The sequence below is a fragment of the Macaca thibetana genome, chromosome 8 (genome assembly GCF_024542745.1).
Source record: "Macaca thibetana thibetana isolate TM-01 chromosome 8, ASM2454274v1, whole genome shotgun sequence".
In the NCBI taxonomy this organism is placed as follows: domain Eukaryota; kingdom Metazoa; phylum Chordata; class Mammalia; order Primates; family Cercopithecidae; genus Macaca; species Macaca thibetana.
The window spans coordinates 62,276,221-62,291,380 of NC_065585.1; positions in this window are offsets into that span (position 1 = coordinate 62,276,221).

The following is a 15,160-nucleotide window of genomic DNA, read 5'->3' on the forward strand; positions in this document are numbered from 1 at the left end:
CTCACAGGCGATATTTCTAAGTCTTGATTCAATTATGTCCTGCAAACTATGAAATCGGTAATGTGTACTGAAATATAGGCAAATGCATCCAAGAGATTGATAGTTTGGGAAAGAAAATGAAAGTAGGTAGTAAATTCCAAGTGAGCCTAAACATTGGCATTTGGTAGTAAAAGGAAATTGAGAATGTAATGACCATCAATGTATCCATGAGGTACATAAGTGTGTGTGTGTGCATGTGTATATACACTACATATATATATACACACACACTACCTATGTGTGTATATATATTACATATGTATGTATACATATATATTCTACATATATATGTGTGTGTATATACATATATATACATACTACCTATACAGACAGACAGACACACACACACACACACATAGGTACAGTTATCTCTCAGTATCCATTGGGAATCGGTTCCAGGACCGCCTGGTAGATACTGAAATATATGGATGCCCAAGTTGCTTATAGAAAATGGTATAGTATTTGCATATAACCTACCCACATCCTCTTATATACTTTAAATCATATCTAGATCACTTATAATACCTTCTACAATGTAAATACTATGGAAAGAATCATTGCACTATATTGTTTAGGGAATAATGAAAAGAAAAATCGTCTGTACATATTTAGATACTTTAGAGCTGTGGTTTGTTGATTCCACAAATGTGGAACCCAGAGATACGGAAGACCAGCTATAAACACAAATATATGTATTTGTGTGCTTGTGTGTGTATATATATGTAATCATATATATATATAATCATATATATACACACACATACACACATATAAATTGTCACAAAAAGGTTAAAAATCACACCTTGCCTCATAACATAATTTGAATTCACACCTACAGCAACCTCAATGCTCTAATCAATCTCGTGTTAAAGCAATGACAGTGACACAGTGAAAAACTGATCCACTCACTACACCATCCTGCACCTATGAGGATCATTTCTGGAGTTAGAAGTCATAATAAAGCACTGGCTAGAGAATGCCTTAGAGAGTTGCATTTTATTGGATGGACAAGTGACTTTGATGATGAAAGATTATTGTTATGTTCCTTATGCATGCTTTGCAACTACGGCTATACTACAATAAATATTGCTTAATAATTTATTTTCATAGAAGCATGCTTAGATAACATATTAAAAAATTTATACAAACATGGCATTATTTAACTAATATTTTAACCATTGCATTCCACAGACAGGCTATCTAGGTAACATTAAATACTTAGAAGAAAGAGCCATGTTATAGCTTTGAGTTAAGAAACAAAGGGTAATTCAAGCATGAAATTGGTAATCTTTGATATACAATAAGAGACAGGAAGCAGTGAATGGAAAGCCCGATGACTGAGATGAGATACTGCATACAAAACAAATACCTAGCTGATGTGATACCACCTTGTGCCTTGTACTGTTAATAGAAGCTCACAATCATTTCAGTCATAAAGTGAGAATTCACTAGGCTGAAATGAAAAATAAGTCTCTATAGAATAAGAATAATGAAAATTGTCCCAATAGCTTTGCTTTCTTTCACATAAAACTTTTCTTCAACAGCACCAGATAATTCAGTATAACCTATGGACTTGCCACTACACGCAGAAGCAAAATTTTAAAATCATATATTTACTCTTCTATATGGATTAAGAGGGAAATAGGCCATATTTGGATGAGGTTTAAATGCAATAATAGAATGAATATCCATTCTCTATTTCTCAAGATTATCTCTGCATACCTGGCTTCAAATTTTACTTAGCAAAAGTTTACTGAGTATCAAATAAATAAATACTTGGTATATGCTGATACAGAAAAAAAAAATCTGCTTCATACAACTTAAATTCTAGTGGAGAACCTAGTATCATGTTGGAAGGCATCTTTCATTTCCTAAATTTATGACACTCTTTTTTTGCTGGTCTTTGAACTCAGGGTTTCTTTTGTTTTTATAAAAATTACTCTTATCTACTTCTACCCACTCCCCAATATCCCAAATATTACTTCTGGAAAGGTTTTCTAATTATGTAAAATTTAATTTAGTGTGTACACTTTATATCCTAAGAGTAGCTGATGCGTACTCTATTATATTTGCTAATTATATTTTATTGAAATTGAATTGGCTATCTTAATAAGATTTGTACATATTATTGTGTCTATTCCAGTATCTAAAAAACTGCTTGACACACAAAGAGAGCTGAATAAAATTTGTTTAATTTAGAGGATGAATAGGCATTGTTATATTCTCTCTTATATAAAGAACTGTTATGTATAAGTATGTTCTCTTTTATTTTAGAATGGATAAGATTAAGAATTAAATGTTTCTTAACGAAGCAAAATCAACTATTTAATTTAATAATCTGGTCAACAGAGGAGCCTGGAGGACAATATATATTAAACAAAATAAATCAGGCACAGATAGATAAATAAAGTATATTCTTATATATGGGAGCTAAAACAAATTGAGCCCATGAAAGTAGAGAGTAGCATTGTGGGTTTTAGAGGCCAAGAACAGTAGAAGGGAAGGGAGATTAAAGAGAGATTGGTTAATGGTTAATTATAGCCATATAGAAGATATTAGTTCTGGTGTTCTACAGCTAGAATATGGTTAGCTATACTTTATTGTGTATTCTCAAAAAGCTAGAAAGGAGGATTTTGAATATTCACAACACAAGGAAATGATAAATGTTTGAGGTGATGGTTTTGCTAATTACCCTGGTTGGATTATTATACATTGCATACATGTATGCAAATATCATTCTCTATTCCATAAATATACATACTTATTACCTGTCAATTAAAAAGAAAAGAAAAATAGAATCTGGCCAAATGTATCTCTAACATTACTTTTAAATAATTCACTTTTTTGAAATTTTTCTTTTTGTTTTGATGTTATTGGGTCATATCAAACAAGCAAGTAAAATAAATTAGATGTTACATTTGGTGACTTCTCAAATGTGCATTGAAAATGTGGAAGCATACAGTGATGGAAATGTTTTATTAGTATGTTACAACATAACCTGTAATTTTTTTCTACTATGATTAAATGTAATTATGCATCTAAATTAATTTAAAAACAATATAATGTTCCAATATACACACTATATTTATTAATCACACTATTAAATGAAGAATTGGATGGACTGAGCAGGTAAAAACATTTGATAAAAAGCACTATTCTTACAATTTGTACCTGTATAATTGTGACAAGTTTTTAATTTCTCTCAGTATCTACTTCATTTTCTAAAAAATCCAACTGTCTTATTGTTATATTATAAAATGATACTCCTTTTAAATGTTTGACATGTATATATTAGAACTACAGTAGTTGCAAAAATAATAATAAAATGTCAATGCTTTAAGCTCTATACTTCCTAATAATATTGGCTTAGCAAATTTTCTTTCTTCAGTGCAGTATATCACTGACAGCTTAACAAATTATTGAAAAAATGAAAAAGATAAAAATGAAGACAATTTGTCTTTTCAATCTTTGTGTATACTAGATTTGAATGAAAAACTATATTATGAATTGACCCTAAACTGTAATCTTAAAATAATCTGATAGCTATTATCTGTTCTTGTGAGAACATTTAAAAATCTCTCTATATATAGTATATTTAATTAATTTTTCTTTGGTTGAATAAAAATCTTATATGCAACATACTATGAAAGACTGTAATTCATAAGGCAATATTATGAATGGAATTCTATAGAGGTCATTGTACATATTTATTAAGATTTTAAAATAAAGCTTCTAAGATACAATGTTTAATTTCTTTGTCTAACACAAAACACTTCATCTTCTATGTTTACAAAAGTTTTAAAAGCTTGCATACAGGTAAATGTTTGAGGAATACTTACCTATGAAATAATTATTTAAAAATTAATATAAAATATTTGACAATATGTATTTAAAATATTTTTTAAAAATTGAAGTTAAAGTATAAAAATATTTAAAAATTTTAAAATATGTACTTAATATACTAGTACAATACCATCTGGTAGAAAGTGTTTATTTTTATTTTTCATTTTTCAGAACAGTATTAGTCATTGTATGTTACTGTAAAAATCACACCTGACTATACTAATAAGCCCATTGCAACCAAGTGACAAATTTGTTTGAAAAAGCCTTTTGTCTACAGTCATGATTATGTCCTAACTGAATAGTAGACAAAAAGGATAAATTGCTGATTGTTCAGTTTATACACAGCAGCTAATAATCTATAAAACTGGATAAGAAACACATTACAGTTATCATCTTATTTTTCTCAAATTGTTTTATTTTTAATATAGTTGAGATTAATGTGAAATAATATGGCTAGCTTGAAGTATATTGCTTTAAAATATATAACCCAACTTCAGAATTTATAAAAATATTAAAAGTAAGTAGTATTAATGACAAGCAAATTATTTTTCCTCTGAAAATGAAATTAAAATCTCTAAATGAAGTGAAGTACATCCAAATCAGATTTTTTTTTTTCTTTCCTTAGTCTTTCTTCCTTTGGAGTCTACCTAATTTTTCACTTGCTCTGGATTTAAAAAGCGGTTTGACTCTCTTTCATTTCCTAACAAACCTGGTGCCTGATAAATGTTCACCGAGAGCCTTATACTCTGGGGAACTTAGATCTGTATATATTAATCACAATGTGGATAGTTTATTTTCCTTTTTTGTTCTGCTTCCCTTGTCAAAACGTGAGCTGATATATGGACCCAGGAAGAAAGCAGCAACCTCAGTTCGATGTAATTCATATAATATGAGTTTGAATTTTTGTTCTCAGGATTTCCTCCTTGTCTTTGTGTTTTGAAGAGGCTTTAAATCTTTCTCTTTTCCTCTTTTGTCTCTGTCACCATCTTTTGCAGTTTCTTTGGCAGCTTCCTCACCATTCTGTTCAGGTTTAAAAAATCTTCCCATTACAAATGGCTTTTAACACATCCCTTCTCTGTTCTTCTCTTCACAGAATTCTAACCTTGCTTTGATCCCTTTTCTTCCCATTTCTTCTACTTCTCTTTTTTTTCTTTTGGTTTTCATTCCAAATGTCTTCTTATATTGACACTAGATTACTCAGTAGGTAGTTCACATTGATCTGGCTACTGTTTAGAAAGCAGATTTCATTTTAAGTAGAGAAATGGGAATGTCTGAAGGATATCCTTTCCGGAACAAAACACTAGGCTGCTGCTTTCAGATTCTTCCCCACTTTGGGGAAAGTGGGGAGTGAACAATCTCCAAAAATACTAACAGTTTATAATTTTATTCATCTGAGTATTTTAAAACCCATAAAATTATTAATAAAATTCAAACATTTCTGTATGTATTTTTCAAGTAATTTTCTTTGTGTAGTCTGTTTCTTCATATACTAGAATTGCTCTAAGTTAGAAAAAAAAAAACAGGAAAGGAGGAGTCAAGGCAGGGATGATTATCAAATCAAACGGGATGAAAATATATTCCTTTGGAAGCATGTGCTCATTCTCTTTAATTGAGCCCCTATTTGTTTCTCAATTGTTCTCTGCTGTAGTCTGATAGTTTTTATCCTAACTGTTTTGTTTCTCCCCTCTTCTCATTTATACTGTCAACTTACATTTAGGGCAGTGAGAGTTAACTAGCTCACTGTGACATTGCAATCAATTAATCACATTTAGCCTTCCATCCTGACTTCTTATTGGCTGGTTTGTAATTGAGCCATGGGGCAAAAGTCATTTCCAGCCACAGTCTGTCAGCTTGTTCAGCAGTTCATTTATTAGTTTGATAAGATAACCTTTCACAGCAACATGTAATCAAAAGCATCAAGTTTCACATACGGTGGAATTATTCAGAAATTCACACTTAGATTTTTCTTGGGTCAGATATAATGGACAGAACATTGTTCTCTGGGAATTTGAAATAGAAATACAGTGTGTAGCCCCCTGGCCATTAAGCTCTGGGTCAAGATTTTGATAAAGACCATATACCATAAGGCATTTGACAGCTAAGTTCCGGGAGTACAGAAATACATTTTTTTTTCTAACTTCAAATTTTATTATATATATATCTAAATTTACTAAACCATAATATTTATAAATTTTAGTAAAGTACTATATTTTGTGGATAAATTTTAACTTTGTATCTTATACTGTTTAATATCTAGTAAAAAATTATCCTGATTTCACTCCTTTTATATAATAAAAATGGCACATCGGCAAAAAGTCTCATTTTCTGTAGAGAGACATTTTACTGTACTATTTAGTTCAGCGTATTAGAAGGAGGCAGGGCTCCACTTATCCTAGGAGATATATCGCCAATACTCCAGTACTAACTCACAATACAAATACAACTTCCATGATATTAACTCCATGCAAGAGCACAGCAAGACAGAAAGCAACGTCACATATTCTTTAATCTCCAAGTGCCTACCTCCTTTACAGAAAGGATTACAATCCCTTTTCTTTTAATTTTTTATGTTTAATTTTATGGGTACATAATATGTGTATATATTCATGGAGTACACGTTATATTTCCGTAGAAGCCTACAATGTGTAATGATCGAATCAGGGTAATTGGGATATCCTTCAGCTCAAATGTTTATCATTTCTTTGTGTTGATGAATGAAGGGCGTTTTGCAAATGCCAGGCCATTTCAGCCCACTGAAGGACTGGACAATTTTAACAGATTATTCAGATCCAGAGCTTCTCCGTGAGGTTGGTTGAGGCTGACACCCAACCAGCATCAGAACCCAATTACTGTCATTTTTATTTTGTTTTATTTTCCAAGATGGCAGATTAGAGGTTTTTAGTGTACTTCCGCCACCTGGAAATAACAATATAGTGCATAAAAATAAATTCTGTGAACTTCATTCAAGTAGGAAAATGGGAATCCACCGGAATCAGGAAGGACATTCCAGATCCCTGGGAGGAGAACGTGGGCAAACAGCCCCCTGTGATGGATCCGACGGATAAAAGTGAGTGAAGCCCCAGTGCGTGAGAACAGCAGAGAGCCTCCTTCTGTGACTCATCTTTCCACTGTGAATCTGAGCAATAATCCAGGCCAGGAGATAGCACTTTATTTTTCTCAAGTGTCAGAGCCAACTTGGAAAGAAGCTTGGAGGTGTTTAGTGGGAAAACCTGGGACGAAGAGCAGGATGCCATTTTTCATCCGAGTGCATACAAAGTCAGCTATTCTTTGGAAACCTAGTAGCATGGCTAAAACAGATATTTTACTCTTGGGCCAAAAACTGGAGTGCTTGCTCTGGAGTAGGGCAGGCACCTCCACAGCCAGAATTGCAGAAAGCTCCTCAGCAGTAGATGCTGAAATTCTGCTCTCTCCTGGTGCAGGTCTGAGGTGGGAGGAGAGTTGCAACAGCTGCAGTTTCTACTGGGCAACAAGACTTGCAGCCAGGACCAGTTTGACAACCTGGAACCCATTTGCATGCACTACTGCTGTATTCCCCAGCCTCCTTTCCTGAGATAGTGGTGCAATGGGTCCCTGTATGCTCCACTCCCAGGCAGAACTCCAGGAATTTGGAGCACACATTTACCTGGACCAGCAGCCTGAGCCACCCTACCCTTCCTGGGCATAGATCATGATACAGGGGAGCCCTCTCTGCTGCTTCGTGACCAGGCAGATATCAAGGTATTTGGAGCGCCTGCTTTTCCAGATCAGCAGCCTGAGCCACCCTCCCCTTCCTGGGCAGAGATTGTGGTAAAGTCGGGCCCTCTGTGCTCAGCTCCCAGGGAGATCTCCAGGAATCTGGAGCACCCACTCTCCTGGATTAGGAGTTTAGGCTGCCCTCACCCTGCAGAGAACGTAGGGCCAAGGAGGATTCCCAGCTCCATGCCTAGGCACACCTCTGAGTGCTTGGTGGCTACTCACTGGATTCTCCCTTGGCACTGGTGCTTATGCCTGCTATTGGGGGACCTGGAGGTAGGCCTGCTTGGTCCAGCCCTGCACATCTTTCCCTCTATTACCCCGAGGCAGAGTAGGGAAATCAGATGACTATGCATTCCACAGATAAGCCCATTGACTGAGGCAACAGAGAGCTTCTCCCAGTACACAAGGATCACGTACAAACCCAGCCACATTAGCTGCAGCTGGCTCTTACACTTAAGTGCCATCTACTGGCTTGTAGGTCAAACCACACGGCTCAATGTAAAATGTGCCAACAGAAGTGCATAGGGCTATAGAAGCAAAACCAAAAGACCCTACCCATCATTCTCTATATTCATACCCACTAGGGAGAGAGTAGGAAAGAAAAAAATAAAAAAAATAAAGAAAAGGGAAAAAATCGTAATCACATCAAAATAATTACAATTAGTAGAAGTACCAGTATCTCTAGATGATAAGGAACCAGGGCAAGAATTCCGGCACCATGAAAAATCTGAATGTAGTGATACCACCAAAGGGTCACACCAGTTCTCTAGCAGTGGTCCCTAACCAAAGTGGAAACACAGAAATAACATAAATAATTCAAAGTGTGAATAATTCAAACACAGAAATAACATAAATAATTGCAAAGAAGTTTATGAGATTCAAAACAAAGTTGAAAATCAACACAAAGAAACTTCTAAATCAGCCCAGAAAGAAAAGGAAGAGATGAACATCTCAAAAAGAAATGAATCAGAGCTACTGGAATTGAAAAAACTTACTTAACGAATTTCATAATACAATTGAAAGTGTTAGCAATAGACTGAACCAAATAGAAGAAAGAATTTCAGAGTCTGAAGGTCAGTCTTTCAAACTAACCCAGTAAGACAAGAATAAAGAAAATTGTTTTAAAAAAATGAACAAAGTCTCTAAGAAATATAAGATTATGTAAATTGACAAAATATACAAATTATTGACATTGATGAGAGAGAAGGAGAAAAAGTAAACAACCTAGAAAATATATTTGAGGGAATAATTTAAGAAAATTTCCCTAATCCTGCTGGAGAAGTAGACAGTTAGATACAAGAAATTCAGAAAACATCTGTGAGATATTATACAAGACAAAAATATTCCCCAGGTCACCAGACTGCAACAGGCAATGCTAAAGAAATAATCTTAAAGGCAGCTAGATAAAAAAGGTCATATCATATACAAAGGAAACCCCTATCAGGCTAACAGCAGATGTCACAGCACAAACCTCACAAGCCAGGAGAGAGTGGGAGCTTATTTTCAGCATTGTTAAATACAAGAAATTCCAACCAAAAATTTATATTCCACCAAAGTAACTTCATAAGTGAAGGAGAAGTAAAATATCTTCCAGACAAGCAAGTGTTAAGGGAATTTGTTACCAGCAAAACAGTCTTAAAAGAGTTATAAACATGGAAATGAAAGATCAATGCCTGCTACCACAAAAACATACTTAAGTACATAGCCCTCAGATCCTATAAAGCAACCACACAATATAAACTGCAAAGCAAGCAACTAACAATATCAAAACTTTCCTTATCAATATTAACCTTGAATGTAAAAGGTACAAATGCCCCACTTAAAAGGTACAGTTACCAGTTGCATAAAAGACCCATCCATCTTCTGTCTTCAATAGACCCAACTCAAAATGCATTAAACATTTCAATGTTAGACTTCAAACTATAAAAATTATAGAAAACCTCAGAAACACTATTCTGGACATCAGACTTGGAAAATAATTTATGACTAAGTCCTCAGAAGCAATTGCAACAAAAGCAAAATTTGACAATTGGGATCTGATGAAACTAAAGAGCTTCTGCACAGTAAAAGAAACTATCAACAGAGTGAACAGACAACCTACAGCATGGGATGAAATACTCACAAACTATGCATACGACAAAGGGCTAATATCTATAATCTATGAGGAACTCTAACAATTAAACAAAAACCAAATGACCTCATTAAAATGTGGGCAAAAGACATGATCAGACATTTCTCAAAGGAAAATATACAAGAAGGCAACCAACATGAAAACATGCACTGCGCATCACTAATCATCAGAGAAATGCAAATCAAAACTAAAACAAGATATCATCTGACAGCAGTCAGAATGGCTATCAGAAAAGAAAAAAGAAAACAAAAACAGATGCTGGCAACACTGCAGAGAAAAGGGAATGCTTATACACTGTTGGTAGGAATGTAAATTAGTTCAACCACTGTGGAAAGTAGTTTGGAGATTTCTCAAAGAACTAAATTACCATTTGACCCAGCAATTCCACACTGGTTATACACTCAACAGAAAATAAATTGTTCTACCAAAACTACCCCTGCAGTCATGTGTTTATTGCAGCACAATTCACAATAGCAAAGACCAGAAATCAACACACGTACCCATCAACAGTGGATTGGATAAAGAAAATGTGGTTCATACACACCATGGAAATCTATGCAGCCATAAAAAGAATTAAATCATATCATTTACAGTAACATGGATGCAGCTGAAGGCAGTTATCCTAAGCAAATTAATGCATTATCATAAGTGAATAACAGAAAACCAAATATGGCATGTTATCACTTATACATAGGAGCCACACATTGTTTAGTCATGAATATAAAGATGGCAACAATGAACACTGGGGTCTGCTGGCCAGGGGGCAGGGGCAGGAAGAAAGTTAAGCTTTGAAAAACTAACTTTTGGATACTGTGCTCACTACCTGGGTAACAAGAGCATTTTTATCCCAAATTTCAGCAGCATATCATATACCCTTGTAACAAAACTGTACATGTATCCCCTGATTCTAATATAAAAGTTGAAATTATATTTAAAATATGATAAAATAAATAAAAATTAAAAAGACAGAAACTCAACTACTTCCACTGCCAGACCCTACCTCTCCTTTCCATAATCTCAGAGTCCATCCCAATCTCCTTCCCAGAGAACCTAACCAGTGAAATGTGTTAAGAATTTTTCATATTTTCTTCCTGTTCTCAATTCCAATATGCTGTCATTATGCAAAAGCATAGGTTTACTCAATGCTATTACCTGTGATTACAAAGTAAGGAATATGAGCATTTCTTTAGCCTGTTATGTACTCACAAGACAAGCTGCTTAGAATGAAATTAAAATATTCCATTTGTTGAGTACTGACTATGTTCCAGGCATTTTTCTAAGTATTCTACTGGTATCAATTATTTAATATAATCCACAAAACAATTGAGGAAAGAGAAATATGGCATGTGAAGTAATGAACAAAGTTATATGGCTCCCTGAAACTACCAGAACCTACATTTTGGATCTCAGGTAATATGATCTCAGAATCTCTATTGTTAGTTAATTTGGAGGTTTATTCCAGTGGTTCTCACATGTGTGCATGCACATGTATCAGAAGTATGTGGGAAGCTTGCTAAAACACACATTGCTGGGCCCCACTCCCAGAGTGTTTCAATTAGTAAACAGGGGGTGGGGTCAGATAAAGTGTATTTCTATCAAATTTTTAGGTACTGCTGCTAACCCAAGACTACACTATCAAAACCACTGGTTTGAACAATATTATAGACATCCTCTTCATTTATCTAGGTGTAATATAGTTGAATCAATTATCTATGGATCTAGACTAATTATTTACATAGCCCCTCGAAAAATGAAGTAAATGGATATGCTACTCTATTTTTCAGTTGCTAATAACTTCTATTGTTTCCCCATGAACAATGGAGTTGAACCTGGATTAACATTCTATACACTTTGATTTGCTTGTTGATAACAATGCAAAGATCTGTGGAAAGCTAAGTGGTACAGTGGTTGTGTCTGTGGAGTTCTTTTACTTTTAAAAAAATTCATACAATTCTTCATTATTTAAAAAATGGTGTTTAAATAAGCACATTAACTTTATAATTAAGCAAGAAGATGAAGAAAAAGAGGGAGAATGGAAAGAAGCAAACAGAAAAGCAGCTAAGCCACTTTGCCCTTAGCTGAATAGGTAGTCAGTTCTGCTATAACGTGACATGTGCATTTTAAACAATTCTCTTGCTACACAATATTGCATATTAAAAATCACAAGGATTATGGAAATATGGAGAAACAACACAAAAATTTTCTCAGCGACATACTTTTTAAAAGGTAGCATCCTAATAAAAATTATAGCAAATTTTGTTTATGTTAAGTAGTTAAGAAATGCAAAATAGTATATAAATATATTTGATTGCCTTGGAAAAGACCTGACACTTGCTACAGGAAGTGTTGATGTTAGGTGGCTCATTTTTCTGAAATGTTGGTAGGAGTATTACTTAAAATTGGATGTGAAATTTCAACAATAGATATGGATGGGAATGGCTAATTGTCCTTTGCATTGGTACCAAACATTACAATTGCAGCAAATAGTTTTTATTTTTGATACTGAGGCATGCTTTTCTTCTTTTAGGATGTAATCTTTTGAGTCATACATCTCTGAGTGATGCCTATTTCATCAAAATTGAAAAGTCAATATAATATATAGTCTTCTTAAAATAATTTCTGTAGAACGCCTGGGAATATTTTGTGTGTGTGCCCCTCAAATTTCTCCTATGCACCAATGGCTTGACCTAACAGCTAAATACTTAGGAGATTATAGCAATATCTGAAATCACTAAACCAGTCACTTTGAGCACTAAAATGAGACCCTTCTACAATGCAGGCATAGCAATTTAAAGTCTTCATATATAGATAACACTTTTTTAAATTGTGTACATGGTGCTTCCAAAATTTTTACAATTTGTCCATCCTTAGGCTCAAAATGATCTTCCCTTTTACGATTTCTTTAGATCATGTTCTTATGACTTTGCAGCATTTGAAGTTGTTCTTTTACTTTTTTGTCATTGTCTGATGTTCTACAGTGCAGATTTCTTTATACCTACAATTGGAGATACCAAATGTAATGTAGCTTCTCCCAAAATACTTTATTATTCTAATCTCTTTCTTACTGTCTAGATTTCCTTTTTTCATTCACTGCTTGGTGTTCTGGGGTTGGAAGTCTTATACCTATTTAGTGTTAAATTATATATGTGTGTGTTTGTGTGCATGTATATACATATGTATGTATACATATGTATGTGTGTATATATGTATACATACATATGTATAAATATACATAATCTCTCACAAATGAAAAAGATTTGCAAAATACACCTTAGTTGAATAACAAGCAACGTGAACCAAGACTGAGGTAGGTGGCAGATGTTTGAGGCCCATGCATGTGTGTCTTTTGTGTATTCCCACACAGCTCAATTCAGCTGGATGTAGTTATGTGCATTCACCTAGTGTTTATCAGAAACAAATCATGCCTAAGCAAACATGAAATTTTCATTACATTTAAATTGTTGACTAATATATCAATTGCATGGAGTAAATCGTTTTAAACCAAGCATTATAGCAGAACTGACTGTATATGCTGGTGAAGATAAAATATAAAATCAGGGAAGCTATGACTGTTGGAGAATAAATATTGAAAATATGCCTTAGAAAGGTCTTAGGGTGGCGTCTGCTGTTATATATGTCATTTATTTCAATGTGTTCCCTAGGCTGAAGTCTTCCTATTGGCTGACAGAGAATTTATTTTCCAGATAAATGCACTCAGGTTAAAGATTTGCATTCTTTTGTTTGTTTGTTTGTTTTTGTTTTTGAGACGGAGTCTCGCTCGGTCGCCCAGGCTGGAGTGCAGTGGCCGGATCTCAGCTCACTGCAAGCTCCGCCTCCCGGGTTCACGCCATTCTCCTGCCTCAGCCCCCCAAGTAGCTGGGACTACAGGTGCCCGCCACCTCGCCCAGCTAGTTTTCTGTATTTTTTTGGTAGAGACGGGGTTTCACTGTGTTAGCCAGGATGGTCTCGATCTCCTGACCTCGTGATTCGCCCGTCTCGGCCTCCCAAAGTGCTGGGATTACAGGCTTGAGCCACCGCGCCCGGCCAAGATTTGCATTCTTATCTTCTTTTTTTGCTTAGCACAAATCACTTTGCACCTTTGGTTCTTGGCAAGCAGCATCAGTTGAAGAAATTTTGCTGGCAACATTTAACAAATACTCCCATTACAATGGTTCTTATATCTAATACCATATTCAATGTTTTCTTCTAAAAATAATATCCTTTGTTCCACCAGATCTATGATTTCACATATTACTAAAGCTGACAGTTACCTCTGAGACCATCATCTTATTACCACGTTACACATGAAGAAACTGAGGTTTACAGAGGTAGAGTGCTCCCTTTATTCCTACAGGTGTTCAGAGGTTACAGCAGGGCCTATATTACAGACCTTTCTACTCACATCACTGTGATTGTTTGCATTAAATATAGTTTTGTTTCTTATTGCACATTTTACTCTTTAATCACTTCATACATTCTCCCAGATAAAACAACAAACGTTTTAGAACTGTGAAACAAAGAAAATCCTCTCTCAAACTCACTGTCAATTTATCTGAGATGGCTTAACATAAAATCAATATATTTTCAAGAACTTCTTTTTGACCCAGCCATGCTTAGCAAACAAGGAAACTTATTTCTGTGCACTAAGTGTAATAGGCAAAAAAGCCATTTTCAATTAAAAAAAATTTTCAACAGAACTAGAAAAGTCAGATATAACTGAAAACACTCTCCTGTGATTTTTATATTTCTGCCTTCTTTCCTTCTTTAGAACACATTTCTCAGAAAAGTCTCCTTGACCTGGCAGGTATATGCATATCCAAGGATTTTTCGCTCATTACAAAAGATATTATAAACAGACTACTGTTTTGGAGTTAAAAAATACTGAGACAGACTTAGGAGTTCTGCCTGTTTGTAATGACGGCATTAGTTAACCTCTCTGGAGATCTTTATGTAGGAGAGAGATCACTCTTGAATTCGTTGTAAAGATTAAGTAAGATAATATAATAATGGTGGTTGGCTTATAGTAAGCTTTGAAATGTTATAGGTATCATCATTACTTCTGTAAATGTAGCATTGCACCTACTGGTCACAGTGTGTGAACTTTAGAGCGTGATCACTTGAGTTTATATCTACATTGCCATTTCCTAGATGAGTATCTTTTATTAAGTTCCTTAAACTTATTGAACACACTTTTCTTGTTTATAAAATGGGATATTATTAGTACTTACCTTATTGGGTTGTTGTATTAAATTAACAACTTAAAACTTTGCATGTTATTTCACCCTCCACCCAGTCACCATAAAAATTCCCTAAAGAGTTTGTGTTTTCCCAATGGCACAAAAAACACAGGAAGTCAAACTTAAGGTTAGCTACTCTCATTGGAGGCAAGTT